Raw genomic sequence first — 12,730 nt, forward strand, 5'->3', positions numbered from 1 at the left:
AAGCTGTTTTCCCCAGTTTCTTATGACACTGCCCCAAAGCAGCAGACTTGTTTCTAGCTGTCTCCTAGTGCCACCTGCTGACAAAGCAGCAGGCATCGGCAAGTACTTCCCAGTGTAGTTTACAAGAGCATTTGTTTCTTCCTTAAAGGGGAAAGAATCCATGTATTTCCTTGCATAAGTGAGGTTGGTTTGCATTTGTCTTGTTTGCTGTTATGCTGAAGAATTCTTCTGCTTCCACACAGCTGTCAACCTTTCAAAAGCTGTAGGTCAAGCTGATGTGATAGATAGCCCAAGCCAGCATGTCTTGACACTGGGGTGGCAGAGTCAGGAGGATTAGGAGTTCAAGACCAGCCTGGACTACATGAGATGTTGTCTCAAACAAACAAACAAACAATCAAATAAACAAACAAACAAAAAACCAAAACAAGCCCCACAAAACCCAAAGGATCTGAAAAGATAGCTCACTGTTACTTTCTTTCTTTTTCTTTTTCTTTTTCTTTCTTTTTTTTTGAGACAGGGTTTCTCTGTGTAGCTCTGGCTGTCCTGGAATTAGCTCTTGTAGACCAGGCTAGCCTCAGACTCACAGAGATTTGGCTGCCTCTGCCTCCCGAGTGCTGGGATTAAAGGTGTGTGCCACCACTGCCCGGCTTCAATGTTACTTTCAAGAGTGCTTGATGCTCTTCCAAAGGATCTGAATTTTATTCTTAGCACCCACATTGGATGGCCTTCAATGGTTTCTAATTCCAGTGTCATAGGATTTGATGCCTCCAAGGACACCAAGCTCAGGTGTTCTTTCTGTGCCTCTGCCTCTTTTTTTCTCTACATTTTTTCACATACAAAATTGCAAATAAAAAGCTCAAATCTTTCAAAAATAAAGCAACAAAAGAAACAAACAAACAAAAGCTTGCTACCAAGCCTGATGACCTGAGTTCCATCCCTTGGAGCCACTTGGTGGAAGGAAGCAAACTAACTTCCGTAAATTGTCCTCTGACTTCTACACACATACTGAGGCATAAACGTGCCCCTATGTATGATGTGCACACTAAAATAAATACGTATGTAAATGAGTAATAGTAAAGCTTTGGGTTAGCTAAGATGGTACTGCTAATTGGGTGGATTCTATCACAAGAGAGTATAAATAAGCCTGAGCTAGAACGTACCCAGTAAGGTTTTATGTGAGGTCAGTTCCCTTGATGCAAGGGCCACATTTCAATTTTGACAAGATAGAAGGGAGAAGTGCACGTGACCGGGTGGGGGACATTTTGGGGGTGGAGAGGGGAAATCTCGCCTTCTTCAACCTGTCAAACTGATTTCTTTCTAGTTGATCTACAGTGCCATCTAGTGTCTAAAACTGCAGGCAACACGTCTAAACTCCAAAACAGGAATGGTACTTGACTGTAATCCCAACTCAGGAGGTGGGTGTACAAGAATCAAGGTAATTCTCCGCTACATCATGAACTGAGGTCAACCTGGTTTAGAGAAGACCTTGTCCAAACAAAACAAACCAACCAACCAACCAACCTGAGAACAGAACTATATCCCTAGTAGTGTAGTGCATGTCTATAAATCTGGCTCCAAGAAGGCAGAGAAACTGGGACCTCTGGGACTTGTTGGTAATCTGTTCTAGATGAATGAGCTCTAAATTTAATAAGAACATTGCCTCAAAAGATAAGATGGCAAGGATTGAGGGAGATACTGATGTTGTGTTGACCTCTGGTTTACATACAAACACACATTTGTACATGTACCAGCATACACTCATGCATACATATAAGCACGCACGCACGCACGCACGCACGCACGCACGCACGCACACACACACACACACACACACACACACACACACACTTCTGGACACCAGGCATTTGGTGGAATAGGCCTATAATCCTAGGCCTTGGGGATTCAGAGCCTAGAAACTGAGTTCAAGACTCAAAGCCAGCCTGTTCTATGTGAGATTCTATGTCTCAAAAAAGATTAATTTCTGTTTAAAAGTATCAAAATCTGTGATAACTAGCTAGACATGAATATAGTATTATTTAGAAACTCCACCTACTGCTGTCCAGTCCATGACACACAAAGAAGATGTAGAGAGAGAAGTAATTGAGCGGAGCAGTTGGAGATTTTCATTCCTTCTGACTTTTCCCACCCCAAATACAGAAATATCTTCTATTGCAGTATTCATTTTCTTTCTTTGCAAACTAAAAGCATAAGAGAACTTGCCAGAAAATTTGCTGTAAGCAATTTTCTTAAATTAGTAAGTTATTAGGGGGCTGGGAAGATGGCTCAGTCAGTGATTGCAATGCAAGTGAGAGTTTGGATCTCCAGCACCTGTGCAGATGCTGGGCAGGGACCATAGCCCACCTGCTCTCCTAATGCTCAGATCCCTGGGGCAAACTGACTAGCTGCATGAGCTGAATAGGTGAGCGTTAGGCTCGAGAGAGACCCTGTTTCAATAAATAAGGTAAATCATGATTGAGGCAAAGGCCCAATGTCACCCTCTGGCCTCCACATGCACTCTTACGCATAGACACACACACACACACACACACACACACACACACACACATCTGGGCATGCATCCAGGCTCATACTCATGAAAATATGCAGATCAGGCTGCCCTCTAACTTGTGTTGATCCTCTTGTCTCTGACTATTGATATTACAAGAGTATGCCACTGTACTTTATGTTGTTATTATTATTGTATCTGAAAATTCTAACAGGGACAAGCATTTTTCTGAAAACGGTAACCATGCTTCCTACCGATGACATGATCTTTCATGGCACTCACCCCCCTCACAAAAGTAGAACATTTTTCAACTACACTGGGACACTAATTCTGCATCTCACTTCTGATATTCCTTCTCAGATTGTTTCTTTGCCAAGTTACTTCTTCATCACTTTCAAATTTGGGTAAATTGAGAACGTTGCTAGGAAAATTATCAATGGAATAAATATTCATCCGAAGTCATATATTTAAACCCCAGTTTCAGAATTCTATTTCACACATGTAATTAAAATAGATGATAGCAGCTTGAATTCTCACTGGGTAAACTCTCTGCCGGCCAATCTCTTTTGTGGATCCCATTTAAATTTTTTATTAATTATACATTCCATCTAATTATGACTCCTACTTCATGGTTCTCCTATCTCTATGCTCTGGATTTAAAGTCAGACCTGATAGTGATTGATGTCTATGTTTATGTTACTTATGTCTTCTGAGACTAAGACTCTACACTAGGCTGGATTTGAAGACCCTGTGTAGCAAAGACTGACCTTGAATTTCTGATCCTCTTGCCTCTACAAATATGCTATATTTGTGAGATATCTAGGGCCTCGTACATGCTAGGTGAGCACTCTACTAACTGTGCTCTGTCTCCAGTCCCTATGCTTTTCTTTGATATAGATAATTGGGTTTGTATCTTGAAATTCGTCTTGTCTGGGAAACTCTTTTAAAAAAACTATATTGAGCTAGGGGTGAAGGGTGGGGTTGGGTGGGAGTGGTGGCGGTGTATGCCTTTAATCCCAGGACTGGGGAGGCAGAGACAGGCCAATCTCTGTGAGTTCAGGGTCAGTCTGGTGTACAGAGTTAGTTCCAGGATAGCCAGGGCTGTTCCACAGAGAAATCCAGTCTCAAAAAACCAAAAATAAATAAATGTATTGTATTGTTTGTGGTGTGTGCATGCATGCATGCATGTGTGCATGTGTGTGTGTATGTGTGTGTGTGTGTTTGAATGCTATAGCACACTTGTGGGGTCAGAGAACATCTTGTGAGAGTCAATTCTTTCCGTCCCCTATGTGGATCCTGTGATTGAACTCAGGTCATCAGGCTTAGCAGCAAGTGCCTTTACCACTGAGTCATTTCACTGGCTCTTGTCTCAGGGTCTCTTCCTTGCAAATGTTGCCACCATTAATGGTAGTCTGCAGCTCCAGGGACCTGTCTCTCACCAGGTTATCCTATCTGAGCTTGAGGGCAAAAGCTGTGGGAAGTACAGGCACTCTTGTATGTTTTACAGAAAACTGCCCAGATGACGCAGCTTATGATGACAGCTGCTCCTGCAGCTCGACAATACTTAACACTCATGTGTCGATGCTGGAAATGGACACGGATTTTACTTTTTCTGTCATGGCTTCCCACTAAGGACTTTATAATGGAGCGAATGTCAAAATTTCTGAAGCTAAAAAAACACTGATTTCACAATAATTGAATACCTTCAGTTGTCAAGAACATGTGACACAGGGACACAGAAGGTGGTTATAAGAGGCATAAGCCTAGCAGAAATTACCACAGACAAAAATAAAGAGGGATATGTGTAATGATTTGTTCTGTCTCTTTAAGAGACAAACCATGCCTACTCCCTCCCCAGTCTCCTGAGGCAGGCAGGTCTTCCTTCCTTCCTGCAGCCTGAGTCTCTCCCTTTTCTGTCCCCCTCTCAGAGAGGCAGCTTCTCTCTCTCTCTCTCTCTCTCTCTCTCTCTCTCTCTCTGCCTCTCTGCTCTTCTCCCCTTCTCCCTTCACCCTCCATAACTCACTAAATAAATGTCCAACCTCACTCTGCATGGTGTGCCTATCCATGTCTCTGTCTCTCGCCTGCTGCCATATGTCTCCTTGCCTGAGACCAGCCGCTTTCAGAGACCTGAGGTGTGGTCTCATAGCATGTCTGTCTCTCCTCGTGGCCTGCTGCAGCCACTCAGGGAACTGTGCTGTTCCTGCCTGGGACTGGCTGCTCTCGGGACCCGCTGCCTCTCACCACTGAGGGGACCTACAGCGTTTTTTTATTTAATCCATTTCAATATGACCATATACCCAACGTATGACATCACATGAGACAAGTAGATAGGTGAAAACTCTTATATGTTCAAACAGACTAGGATGTGAGAATTATTTTGTTTTGTTTGTTTTGGCTTGGTTTGGTTTCATTTGGTTTTTCTAGACAGGATTTCTCTGTAGCTTTGGAGTCTGTCCTGGAACTAGTTCTTTTAGACCAGGCTGGTCTTGAACTCACAGAGATCTGCCTGCCTCTGCCTCCCAAGTGCTGGAATTAAAGGCATGCACCACCACGACCTGGTTGGGATGTGAGATTTTTAAAATATCAAATTATGTAGCTTGTGTAATGATCTGCTGGCCTGGTCTGTCACCTGTGTACCCTGTCCCTTTAAGAGATAAGCTTTGCCCTCTCCCAACCCCTCCCCCTACTGCCATGGGAAGCAATGTCCCTCCTCCTCCGACCAGTGCACTCTCTCTTTCAGTCTTTCTCCCCAAAAGGTAATTTCTGCTCTCTCTCTCTTTCTCTCCGCCTCTCTTCTCCTCTTCTCCCCCATCTCCCTCTCTCTCTGTGCCTCTCTCTCTTCTTTCCCCCTCTTCCCTTCCCCCCTTTCCTTTACCTTCCATAACCCACTAAAAATCCCTTATCCAAACTTTCTCTGCTGTCGTTGTATCATGTTGTATCTGTCTGTCTCTCACCCACTGTGGTCTCCCACCCGCCAAGGTAACCTGCCAAGGCCTCAGAGAACTTACCGAGGCCTGGGGGATCTACCGACGCCTCAGGTCACCTGCTGCTACCCTTGTGAGACTGCCACCCCTTGTGAGACTGGCCTTCCCCCTTATGTCTTTAAAAAGAAATAACATGGGTGCATGACTTGGCCAGGCTCTCTCCACGTTCCCTCCCGCCTGCAGGCAGGCCGACTGAGAACAACACATGGGGACCCTGGACTCAGACCACTTTCCAGTGCTGCAAATGGTAATGTTCCCTACCCACTACTTTCTAATTTCTACCAGCAAAGAGGACTGCCAGAGTTCCGCCACCGGCATCTCATGCCCATCTGCTTTTCCTTTCGCTGGGCAGCCCCTTACCACTCACCTGTAAATGCTCTTTTTTCTCTCGCTCCCATTCCTTCTGTTTTATCTCTGCTAGCACTACTGCTGGTCCTACAGAAACCAGCAAGTTTAGTTCGATCCATGAAGCAGCTGTTTACAGTTCTAGCCCTTGCTCCCTGCCATGGCTGGTAGCATGGTGGCTCAGTGACATGGCGGCTCATGGTGCTGAGTAATTTTCCTCTTTACTTCCAGTTCCTTCCACTCATGGAGCCCTGTTTCTATCACTGCTGCACTGTGGGTGAAAATCCTAAACCTGGACCTTCTACCAGCCCACTTCTCAACTTTCCGTCAGTCCGTCAGTCCACCGGGACAACTGGTAAGACTATTCCCCTTTTGGCCTAGTGCCTCTCACAGGACTGCCCTTTCTTGAGTTCTCCTTTAGCACTGCACTCATTGCGCAGTGACTTTGTTTTTGGGGCCAGGACCCTCAGATATTTTTATGCCTCATTGCTTCCCATAGCTAAAAATGTGAGCAGATCACTCGGAGTGGTCCTCGTGCTGTTTGGATTTGTGTGTGTGTGTGTGTGTGTGTGTGTGTGTTATTTATTTGTTTTTTGGATCTCTTGTAAGTGGTCTCAATTTCCTGGTCCTGAAATTTTTTTTCTCTTCCTGAACTTAACTTTGTCCTCTGTTCTGCTAACACCTTACCAGGTCCAAGAGACACCGGACAGTTCCATACCACAAACCCTGGACAGGAATAAAGTGACCAGCTACCCCAGGATGTGACCAGCACCCAGCTTTCTCAGCCCCCCCCCCAAAGATGATGCTGACAAATAAGCAGGAAGCAGTCTTGAGTATCTGCTGTCCCAATTCCTTTAACCTGTTGTGCCTAACTTCCCACCTTTTTATTATAAGAAAAAGATGGGAATTTTATGATCTGCTGGCCTGGTCTGTCACCTGTGTACCCAGTCCATTTTTTTGTTGCTGTTTTGTTGTTGTTGTTGTTGTTTTGTTTTTCGAGACAGGCTTTGGAGCCTGTCCTGGAATTAGCTCTTGTAGACCAGACTGGTCTTGAACTCACAGAGATCCGCCTGCCTCTGCCTCCCGAGTGCTGAGATTAAAGGCGTGCGCCACCACCGCCTGGCTAAATGATTTATTTATTTTTATTTCATGCGTGTTCATGTTTTGCCTGCATGTGTGTTTGTGTGAAGATGTTAGTTGTGAAAATTGTGGAACTGGAGTTACATACAGTTGTGAGCAGTCGTGTGGGTGCTGGGATTTGAGCCTGGGTCCTCTGGAAGGGCAGCCAGTGTTTTTAAGGGCTGAGATGTCTCTTCAGTCCCCTGTCCCTTTAAGAGACAAGCCCCGCCCTCTCCCAACCCCTCCCCTTCCACCGAGGGAAGTGCATCCGCCTCCTCCAGTCTGTACTCTCTCTCTTTCTGTCGCTCTCCTGAAGAGGTAACTTCTGCTCTCTCCCCACTCAGGCTCTCTTTCTGTCCCAGCTCTCTTTGGAAGAGGTGGCTGCTGCCTCTCCTCCCTCCCTTGCTCCCTCCCTTGCTCCCTCCCTCGCTCCCTCCCTCGCTCCCTCCCTCACTCCCTCCCTCGCTCCCTCCCTTCCCTCCCTCGCTCCCTCCCTCCCTCTGCCTTCCCTCCCTCCGTCCCTCTCGTGCTCTCTCTCTCCCCCCCTCCCTTTTCCCCTTCCATTCCATAACCCACTAAGTAAACTATACCCACTTTCTCTGCATGGTATGTCTATCCGTTTGTCACCTGCTGCAGCGCCTCGTGGGACCGGCAGTCCTGCCAACTCAGCGAGGTCTCTCACCCGCCGCCTCCCACCACCTGGGACTAACAGAGGCCTGGAATGGTAGGACTACTAGCTGCCCCTCGTGGCCCACTGCTGCCCATTGGGGAACTGCACCACCGCTTTTATCCAAACCATTACAGCTTGATTTTCAGTGTTTGTACCGTTACGGAATCAAACTATGTGAATGCTAGGTATACACTGAGCTACATGCCTGGCCTGAATTTGTGAACTGTTTTCTTCTTTAAAAATTAACTTTTTGTTTAGGCGTATGCCTGTGAGTGGGTATTTACACACTCTCTCTCTCTCTCTCTCTCTCTCTCTCTCTCTCTCTCTCTCTCTCTCTCTCTCTCTCTCTCTCTCTGTGTGTGTGTGTGTGTGTGTGTGTGTGAGAGAGAGAGAGAGACAGAGAGAGAGAGAGAGAGAGAGAGAGAGAGAGAGAGAGAGAGAGAGAGCCCAAAGAGAAAGCTTTAGAATCCCTGGAGCTGGAGTTATAAACGGTTGAGAGACAAGCATTGAGTTCTGGGAACTAAACTTGGGTTTTCAGGAAAAACAGAAAATATTCTTAACCACTGAGCCATCTTTCTACTCCAGCTTCTGAATCTTGATGCCCTTAATTTACTGGATGTTGAAACTGTAGCATGACTTTTAATCTGCAGCCAGATGAACATCAGGCCAAATGTCATTTATCTTCTTTGCTTCTGTGTATGATTCTGATTTCTTTGTTGGTGTTTAGTTTGCTCTAAACTGGAGACAAAATGAACTTTTAAATCAGTGGTTCTCAATTTGTGGCTTACAGCCCTTTTGGGGAGGTTGAAGGACCCTTTCACGGGTTTGCCTAAGATAATCAGAAAAGACAGGTATTTACTTTATGATTAATAACAGTAGCAAAATTATTATAGTTATGCAGTAACAACTAAAACAATTTTATGGTTGGGGGCTTACCACAACATGAGGAACTATATTAAAGGGTTGCAGGATTAGGAAAGTTGAGAACCACTGCTTTAAAGCTAACCAACTGCTCAAGGTCAGAGACTTGGTGTAGTAGGGTTTTAAAGTTAACTAGAACCTTCTATGGTACCAAGTTTGCCTTAGAGATGAGGTACATGTTTATTATGTAACTCATTATGCAGTAGAAAAGTGAAAGCAATAGAAGTAGGAAAGTTGCGAGATACAGTGAAAAAGTATTTTTCTCAAATGATTGCTGTAGGCCACACCTAGTAATTACAATTAAACTTCATTAATGACTACACGAACAATGCTGAGTTTAGCATTGAGCTGAAGCGTACCTTTGCATTCTGTATAATGAAAGGGTCTGTTTCACAAATTAATTACTAGTGCAGATAATATTATTGATTGGAGAGGTTATTTCCAGACCTTTCAGAGGCAACCATTTACATATCACAAGTAAATACTTGATAAGTATAAGCACTCAGTATACTGGTAGAATCTTATCTGCTTGCTAAAATGGATTTCACAGACTGTATTTTCAGATGCTATGTAATCTTGTCTTTTTTTGTTTCCTTTCCCCATTTTATTTTTTTGTTTTCAATATTATTTTTTAAAGATTTATTTATTATATATACAATATTCTGCCTGCATGTATCCCTGTGGGACAGAAGAGGGCACCAGATCTCATTATAGATGGTTATGAGCCACCATGTGATTGCTGGGAATTGAACTCAGGACCTCTGGAAGAGCAGCCGGTGCTCTTATCCTCTGAGCCATCTCACCAGCACCTGTTTTCAGTATTTTTAAATTTTTATTGAGCTCTACATTTTTTCTCTGTTCCCCTCCTGCCTCTCCCCTCCCCTTCAACCCTCCCCCAAGGTCCCTGTGCTCCCAATTTACTCAGGAGATCTTGTCTTTTTTCTACTTCTCATGTAGATTAGATCTATGTATGTCTCTCTTAGGGTCCTCATTGTTGTCTAAATTCTCTGGGATTGTGGTTTGTGGGCTGGTTTTCTTTGCTTTATGTTTAAAAACCACTTATGAGTGAGTACATGTGATAATTGTCTTTCTGGGCCTGGGTTACCTCACTCAAAATGATGTTTTATAACTCCATCCATTTTCCTGCAAAATTCAAAATGTCGTTATTTTTTTCTTCTGTGTAGTACTTCATTGTGTAAATGTACCACGTTTTCCTTATCCATTCTTCAGTCGAGGGACATTTAGGTTGTTCCCAGGTTCTGGCTATGACAAACAATGCTGCTATGAACATAGTTGAGCACATGTCCTTGTGGTACGATTGAACATCCTTTGGATATATCCCCAAAAGTGGGTCTTGAGGAAGGTTGTTTTCTAATTTTCTGAGAAATCGCCACACTGACATCCAAAGGGGTTGTGCCAGCTTGCACTCACACTAGCAATGCAGAAATGTTCGCTTTTCCCCACAACCTCTCCAGCATAAGTTGTCATCAGTGTTTTTGATCTTGGCCATTCTTACAGGTGTAAGATGGAATCTCAGAGTTGTTTTAATTTGCATTTCTCTGATGACTAAAGGCTATGTACTCTTAGAAGCATGAACATTGACATTAGATAAACATACTCTGGGACTAGTTCTGCAGTTAAAGAGGCACTGGTTGCTAGTCCAGAGGACAAAATACCAGCACTCACATGGCAGCTCAAAACCATGTTGCTCCAGGCATAGGGGATATGGTCTCAGATGACAGACATGTACATGGTGCATAAACATACATTCAAGCAAAACATTCATACACTTAAGAAAAAAACCAAAACCAAGTAAGTGTAAAAATATTCCTCTTATTATGTTAGCAAATATGTTATCACCTTATTGAGGTTGACTATTTCTAAAAATAGGATAATAATAGCAGTCTAGCCTAGCCATCTCATGCTTTTTGTTCATTTTTTGTTTGGTTTCTTAAAGACTGGGTCTTGCTAGATAGCCCTGGATGGCTTAGCATTCACTGTGTAGTCTAGGCCGTCTTGAACTTGCAGCAATTCTCTGACTCAGTCTCTTGAGTACTAGGAATATAAGTGTGCTTCCCCATAACCAATTTTAAGACATCTCATTTTATGAGTGAGTAAGTTCTGGTTCAAAAGCTTAAATAATGAGGGCTTGAAAGATGGTTCCTTTGGTAAAGTTCTTTGCTACAAAAGCATGGTGTTTTAGTTGCTTTTCTACTGCTGTACAGATACAAAGATCAAGGGAATGTATAAAAGAAAGTTTTGTTTGGTTGGAGCCTCCAGCTCACCCTCCCATCCCCCCTTCCCCCCTCCCCCCCCTCTCTCTGTCTCTCTCTCGTCTCTTTCTCTCTCTCTCTCCCTCCCTCCTTCCCTCCCTCCAAACCTTGGCCAATCAGAGAGTCAATGAACAAAGAAATGGCACCAAAAAAACCCAGTTCGACATGCTTGTTGACTCTTGCAACTTCCTCTCCTGAAGTTGCCAGCCACCCAATCCCCTCATAGGCACTCAGTTTTTGACCATAGTTGGGCACAAACCTAGCTTGTGGCAGACACATCTTCACCCCTTGCCTACTATTAGGGTCCTGGAGAAGTCCCACAAAAGACCACTATCCATGTATGCAATCAGCAAGATTTTATTCCAGCATGCTGGAGCAGTCCATCCCACACAAAGGCAAAATTGCGACAACCCCCAGAGAAGCTCCCAGGCTTCTTTTAAGCACAGATAAGGGGAGTTCCTAGAGCCGTTATTAGGTCATTTTAGATATGATTGGCATAAGCAAGTGGAAGTCATATTAGCACATTCTAATTGACTATGGCTAGCAACAGCTGATTAAGGTTACAGCTTTTTCATTTTTGGGCAGGCTTGGAAAAGTCCCAGACTTTGTTCTTACTTGGTTATCTGCTGACTGTAACTCATGCCTTACCTGGCCTGATACTGCATGTACCAGGCCTCTTCTTTCTTGCTGTTGGGGGTGTTGGAGATTGATTGTCCTCTGTTTGTGGCTCCCTCAGAAACTGCTTACTCAGTCTCAGAAAACTGAAATTGAGGCCTGATCCTTGAGAGAAGGCCAAGCAGCCTGTTATTATGGCTGCTTGGTCCTCTCATTACCCTCTTAAACAGTGCATCATCTCAAATCTTGGTCATGTTTCTTCCTGGTCTACAGATTTGTATTGTTGTTTTAAAACCATCAGTTGGACTATGGAGATATGTTCTTTGATGAATTTGATTAAGGCATTAATTATACATGGTCCACAGGTCAGAGCCAACAGTAAGATGATTAAGGGCCCAGCTAAAACTGACGAGAGTAATTAACCAGGGTGACCAGTTGAATAGAGATTCATATCATCCTTTATTTTGTTGTTTCTCTAATTTTCTATCATATAACCTTTTTTGATAAGGTTCATGGAATCTTTTATAAATCCCGAGTGGCTAGCATAAAAACAGCATTGTTCTCTCATAGCTGGACATAAACCTCCCTGTTGAAGGAACAGTAAATCTAGTCCCTTTCTATTTTGGAGGGCCATCTCAGCTAAAGAAGAGAGCAATTCCTCCAGATGGGTGATGGATTTTTCTAGGGTGACTATGTCTGCATCTGTGGCTGTGCTCAGAATCTGATAATTCCGATCTTGGAGGATGAGGACTGAGGTTCTAGTGCCTATGGCTCTGGCTATGCCCAAGCCTATGAGGAAGGATATTAGGACAGCTGTGAAAATCTCCTATTTGACCTCTCCTAGTGGTTCTAGCTGATGGGGAACCTCTTCATCAGGGAAATAAGCTATCCCAGGGACCAGTTGTACTAAGACACAGAAACACCGAATGACATTTAAAACTTGGGCATGTATGTAGGAGGTTAAACCTGTGCTACAGGCTCACCAGGCATTGTCCTTGGGTGGGGGGAATTAAATATCCCATTCCTGGTAGACTCTGAGTTTTATGCAGAAGCCAGCATAATTAGGTGGGGATTGGCCCACATTGAGGCAATTTCTTTTCACAGATTAGAAAATAAGTCTCCCCGTGCCTGCGTGTTGCCATCTGCATGACTGCATGTTAGGAGATCTGGTATACTTCTCACTATTGGAATCCCCTCATAATAAAGGAGTTTTGTGTCCAGACAGAGCCAACAGGTCTTGATGAGGCTTGACTTTGAAGCATTTAGAACCAAATAGGTAGCTCTCAGTAGGTTAAGG

General features: G+C 44.0%; 2 long non-coding RNA genes across 2 annotated transcripts in view; both read left to right on the forward strand.

Moving 5' to 3' along the window:
- The first annotated feature begins 5,491 nt into the window (after positions 1 to 5,491).
- LOC119804543 lies at positions 5,492 to 6,652 on the forward strand. Its single transcript, XR_005283809.1, has 3 exons — positions 5,492 to 5,737; positions 6,067 to 6,190; positions 6,526 to 6,652. It is a non-coding gene; the product is annotated as an uncharacterized LOC119804543 (long non-coding RNA).
- Positions 6,653 to 7,543: 891 nt separating this feature from the next.
- The window catches only part of LOC119804568, a 53,110-nt gene continuing 47,923 nt past the window's right edge, over positions 7,544 to 12,730 (forward strand). Inside the window, exon 1 of the long non-coding RNA XR_005283810.1 lies at positions 7,544 to 7,678. This is a non-coding gene — a long non-coding RNA (uncharacterized LOC119804568). The remainder of the gene's footprint in view (positions 7,679 to 12,730) is intronic.

The sequence above is a fragment of the Arvicola amphibius genome, chromosome X (assembly GCF_903992535.2).
Source record: "Arvicola amphibius chromosome X, mArvAmp1.2, whole genome shotgun sequence".
Lineage (NCBI taxonomy): Eukaryota > Metazoa > Chordata > Mammalia > Rodentia > Cricetidae > Arvicola > Arvicola amphibius.